The sequence below is a fragment of the Salmo salar genome, chromosome ssa16, assembly GCF_905237065.1.
Source record: "Salmo salar chromosome ssa16, Ssal_v3.1, whole genome shotgun sequence".
NCBI lineage: Eukaryota > Metazoa > Chordata > Actinopteri > Salmoniformes > Salmonidae > Salmo > Salmo salar.
In genome coordinates this window covers 22,188,438-22,194,437 of record NC_059457.1, presented here as the reverse complement: position 1 = coordinate 22,194,437, position 6,000 = coordinate 22,188,438, and positions in this window count along the sequence as shown.

Genomic DNA, 6,000 nt, shown 5'->3' with positions numbered 1-6,000 from the left:
TAGAGTGTTAGGAAGGATTAGGAACCAGGTAGGACAGTGGGTTAGGGTTTAGAGTGTTAGGAAGGATTAGGAACCAGGTAGGACAGTGGGTTAGGGTTTAGAGTGTTAGGAAGGATTAGGAACCAGGTAGGACAGTGGGTTAGGGTTTAGAGTGTTAGGAAGGATTAGGAACCAGGTAGGACAGTGGGTTAGGGTTTAGAGTGTTAGGAAGGATTAGGAACCAGGTAGGACAGTGGGTTAGGGTTTAGAGTGTTAGGAAGGATTAGGAACCAGGTAGGACAGTGGGTTAGGGTTTAGAGTGTTAGGAAGGATTAGGAACCAGGTAGGACAGTGGGTTAGGGTTTAGAGTGTTAGGAAGGATTAGGAACCAGGTAGGACAGTGGGTTAGGGTTTAGAGTGTTAGGAAGGATTAGGAACCAGGTAGGACAGTGGGTTAGGGTTTAGAGTGTTAGGAAGGATTAGGAACCAGGTAGGACAGTGGGTTAGGGTTTAGAGTGTTAGGAAGGATTAGGTGTGTCAAAGAGGAGGGACTTTTGGTTTATTTTCATTAATTGGACCCCGATCCCAAACAATCCCTTCTCTTACCTTCCCTGGTTGTTTTTTTTTCCTTTTTCTTTTCTTACTGATTCTTTATGGGTGTTTTATATTTGTTTAATTGCTTGTTTAAATGCTTAACTAAACATCCCCCGAGGGCTAACCTTGAGTTCTGGTTGTGGTCTGGTTATTTCCGCTCATTACACCCCACATTTCTTACCCATCCATCTGGTTTACCTTGTGTGCGTAGGCACAGGCATTTACGTCTCCTCCTCAGACGAACTGAGTAACTACACCGGAGGGGAGAACGTAAGAAGATGTCATTAGGAATCTGAGCGGGGTACTTTCAAAAGTTAAACCAACCTTTCCACCACAGACAGAGTATGACGCATAAAAATGTAAGCTACTTTTCTTCCGTGGTTTAACTAACCCAACGACAGAATGTCACACGCGTTTCCCTAAAAGCTGTCTGGGTTAAAACATCTTCTGTTGTACAGAAAGTGAATAGCTTCATCAGTTGATAGTGACAGAATTAGATTACTTCCCAAGCAAAGTCAACTGTTTGTCTCCTAGGCTATAGAAGGTTTTAGCACAGCCTCTGAATGTCAAAGAAACAAAACAATGCTATCCCCATATGCATCCGAGTCATGTTTTTCGTGGGTATGTTGAATTGATTCTAGCATAAAGCATCGCCGACCAAAGCGCTGTTATCACTTTATAAAATCGAATCTTTATTTTCTTCAATCTTATCCTACCAAGGCCTGTATGCCTGTTCTTTTTTAGAATTTTTTTTGTTGCCATTTTCTTTAATAAAAAGTAGGCCTATTGCATTCCCTTAACTCGAGTCTTGGTTTTAACTTAACAGCCCTTCACTGACATGGAGGTAGACTATTTAAAGAGTGCATGGTGGGTGGAAGAACTAACCTACAAATCTATGGATATAGCAGCCCGTAGCCTAATTTCGTCTGTCAAACAGGTAGGCATACTTATTTCTTAAATAGGGAGAAATAGGCTCCAACACAAAGCCTTCTTGTTGTTAGTAAAGCTTAATTAAAATGATGACGTTAAAATTAATTATGCCTACTCGAATTTGCCTACTTTCAGCACCATGAGCTGTCCATTTCCAATTCATTGTGCTGCAGCTGCTTCAAGTTTCAGCACCAATGTAAGTTACTAGAAATCTGGCCTATTGTGAGGTCAATAGGGCTCAACAGTGGAGTCCTAATACCCATAAAACCTAGCGGTCAAACAGGGAAATGGTTCCAATCGCGTTTCCACCATAGATTTTTTTCTATAGGGGATTTTAGAAATGCTTAAAATAAGGGCTGTGTTTCGTGTAGGCTTACCCTGGCGTGACATTTTAATAACCATGTAAATCTCTCTTGGACAAGGTGACTTTTATCAATATATTCAGTTCTATTTTCTCTCAGATTCAAAAATGCTAATTAGCATTAAAGTAGACATCATGCAAAACTACAAATTACATTTACATTTACATTTATGTCATTTAGCAGACGCTCTTATCCAGAGCGACTTACAAAATGGTGCATTCACCTTATGATATCCAGTGGAACAACCACTTTACAATAGTGCATCTAAATATTTTAAGGGGGGGGGGGTTAGAAGGATTACTTTATCCTATCCTAGGTATTCCTTAAAGAGGTGGGGTTTCAGGTGTCTCCGGAAGGTGGTGATTGACTCCGCTGTCCTGGCGTCGTGAGGGAGCTTGTTCCACCATTGGGGTGCCAGAGCAGCGAACAGTTTTGACTGGGCTGAGCGGGAACTGTGCTTCCTCAGAGGTAGGGGGGCCAGCAGGCCAGTGGTGGATGAACGCAGTGCCCTTGTTTGGGTGTAGGGCCTGATCAGAGCCTGAAGGTATGGAGGTGCCATTCCCTTCACAGCTCCGTAGGCAATCACCATGGTCTTGTAGCGGATGCGAGCTTCAACTGGAAGCCAGTGGAGAGAGCGGAGGAGCGGGGTGACGTGAGAGAACTTGGGAAGGTTGAACACCAGACGGGCTGCGGCGTTCTGGATGAGTTGTAGGGGTTTAATGGCACAGGCAGGGAGCCCAGCCAACAGCGAGTTGCAGTAATCCAGACGGGAGATGACAAGTGCCTGGATTAGGACCTGCGCCGCTTCCTGTGTGAGGCAGGGTCGTACTCTGCGAATGTTGTAGAGCATGAACCTACAGGATCGGGTCACCGCCTTGATGTTAGTGGAGAACGACAGGGTGTTGTCCAGGATCACGCCAAGGTTCTTAGCACTCTGGGAGGAGGACACAAGGGAGTTGTCAACCGTGATGGCGAGATCATGGAACGGGCAGTCCTTCCCCGGGAGGAAGAGCAGCTCCGTCTTGCCGAGGTTCAGCTTGAGCTGGTGATCCGTCATCCACACTGATATGTCTGACAGACATGCAGAGATGCGATTCGCCGCCTGGTTATCAGAAGGGGGAAAGGAGAAGATTAATTGTGTGTCGTCTGCATAGCAATGATAGGAGAGACCATGTGAGGATATGACAGAGCCAAGTGACTTGGTGTATAGCGAGAATAGGAGAGGGCCTAGAACAGAGCCCTGGGGGACACCAGTGGTGAGAGCGCATGGTGCGGAGACAGATTCTCGCCACGCCACCTGGTAGGAGCGACCTGTCAGGTAGGACGCAATCCAAGCGTGGGCCGCGCCGGAGATGCCCAACTCGGAGAGGGTGGAGAGGAGGATCTGATGGTTCACAGTATCAAAGGCAGCAGATAGGTCTAGAAGGATGAGAGCAGAGGAGAGAGAGTTAGCTTTAGCAGTGCGGAGAGCCTCCGTGACACAGAGAAGAGCAGTCTCAGTTGAATGCCCAGTCTTGAAACCTGACTGATTAGGATCAAGAAGGTCATTCTGAGAGAGATAGCAGGAGAGCTGGCCAAGGACGGCACGTTCAAGAGTTTTGGAGAGAAAAGAAAGAAGGGATACTGGTCTGTAGTTGTTGACATCGGAGGGATCGAGTGTAGGTTTTTTCAGAAGGGGGTGCAACTCTCGCTCTCTTGAAGACGGAAGGGACGTAGCCAGCGGTCAAGGATGAGTTGATGAGCGAGGTGAGGAAGGGGAGAAGGTCTCCGGAAATGGTCTGGAGAAGAGAGGAGGGGATAGGGTCAAGTGGGCAGGTTGTTGGGCGGCCGGCCGTCACAAGACGCGAGATTTCATCTGGAGAGAGAGGGGAGAAAGAGGTCAAAGCACAGGGTAGGGCAGTGTGAGCAGGACCAGCGGTGTCGTTTGACTTAGCAAACGAGGATCGGATATCGTCAACCTTCTTTTCAAAATGGTTGACGAAGTCATCCGCAGAGAGGGAGGAGGGGGGGAGGGGGAGGAGGATTCAGGAGGGAGGAGAAGGTAGCAAAGAGCTTCCTAGGGTTAGAGGCAGATGCTTGGAATTTAGAGTGGTAGAAAGTGGCTTTAGCAGCAGAGACAGAAGAGGAGAATGTAGAGAGGAGTGAGTGAAAGGATGCCAGGTCCGCAGGGAGGCGAGTTTTCCTCCATTTCCGCTCGGCTGCCCGGAGCCCTGTTCTGTGAGCTCGTAGTGAATCGTCGAGCCACGGAGCAGGAGGGGAGGACCGAGCCGGCCTGGAGGATAGGGGACAGAGAAAATCAAAGGATGCAGAAAGGGAGGAGAGGAGGGTTGAGGAGGCAGAATCAGGAGATAGGTTGGAGAAGGTTTGAGCAGAGGGAAGAGATGATAGGATGGAAGAGGAGAGAGTAGCGGGAGAGAGAGAGCGAAGGTTGGGACGGCGCAATACCATCCGAGTAGGGGCAGAGTGAGAAGTGTTGGATGAGAGCAAGAGGGAAAAGGATACAAGGTAGTGGTCGGAGATTTGGAGGGGAGTTGCAATGAGATTAGTGGAAGAACAGCATCTAGTAAAGATGAGGTCAAGCGTATTGCCTGCCTTGTGAGTAGGGGGGGAAGGTGAGAGGGTGAGGTCAAAAGAGGAGAGGAGTGGAAAGAAGGAGGCAGAGAGGAATGAGTCAAAGTTAGACGTGGGGAGGTTAAAGTCACCCAGAACTGTGAGAGGTGAGCCATCCTCAGGAAAGGAACTTATCAAGGCGTCAAGCTCATTGATGAACTCTCCAAGGGAACCTGGAGGGCGATAAATGATAAGGATGTTAAGCTTGAAAGGGCTGGTAACTGTGACAGCATGGAATTCAAATGAGGAGATAGACAGATGGGTCAGGGGAGAAAGAGAGAATGTCCACTTGGGAGAGATGAGGATTCCAGTGCCACCACCCCGCTGGCTCGATGCTCTAGGGGTATGCGAGAACACGTGGGCAGACGAAGAGAGAGCAGTAGGAGTAGCAGTGTTATCTGTGGTAATCCATGTTTCCGTCAGCGCCAGGAAGTCTAGGGACTGGAGGGTAGCATAGGCTGAGATGAACTCAGCCTTGTTGGCTGCAGACTGGCAGTTCCAGAGGCTGCCGGAGACCTGGAACTCCACGTGGGTCGTGCGCGCTGGGACCACCAGGTTGGAGTGGCAGCGGCCACGCGGTGTGAAGCGTTTGTATGGCCTGTGCAGAGAGGAGAGAACAGGGATAGACAGAGACATAGTTGACAAGCTACAGAAGTGTTGTTTCTTGTATTATTGTCTCCTGTGTCTTTAGAGAACTGTTTCACTTTGATATCCTTTTTCTTCTGTCCTGATTTTCTCTTTCTTTTCTTCTGTTAACTAGATATTCTTTGTTGTTCTTCGTTAGCTAGCTAGCTTCTTCCAAAAGAGTCCCTAGCAAATCCCTGCAAGCTTCTGCAGGTTATCTCTAGCTGACACCTCTGCTAACAGGTATTGTGTCAATTAAAAAATTGCACAAGACAGTTCACAGAATTATTAATTTAAAGATATTTTGCCAATTTATTAATTACTACATTTAGCTAACATTAGTTAATCCAGAGTTTCTTACCTTTGCCTCGATTTTGCAGCCTCGCCCAGATTATCATGGCATATGATAGCCACATTAGCAGCAATTAGCATTTCATTTTTGGGAGGGTAAAAACAGGCAAATATATTGATATAAGTCCCCTTGTCCTAGAGAGATTAACACGGTTATCAAAACGTCACGCCAGACTAAGCCTAAACAAAACACCCCTTATTTGAAGTATTTCTAAAATCCCCTATGCAAAAAAATGTATGCTGGAAAAACAATTGGAACCATTTCCTGTTTGACTGTTAGGTTTTATGGGCATTATGACTGTGGTACTCTATAACTCTGATAAAGAGGTCTAAATCATGGGCAAGAAACATATTGTTTTTAATAAAATCTATTCTAGTAGTAGAAAGCTATCAAAGTTGACCACCGTCCTCCTCATCTTCACACTCCTCATCTTCGGAACATAGGCTATAGGCTCGTCCGGCATAAGATAGGCATAGTCTAAAAAATGCAGTAATAAAATGTCTTTGACTCTCGCCTATACAGCACAGCTATTGTTTAGGCAGCACAAAA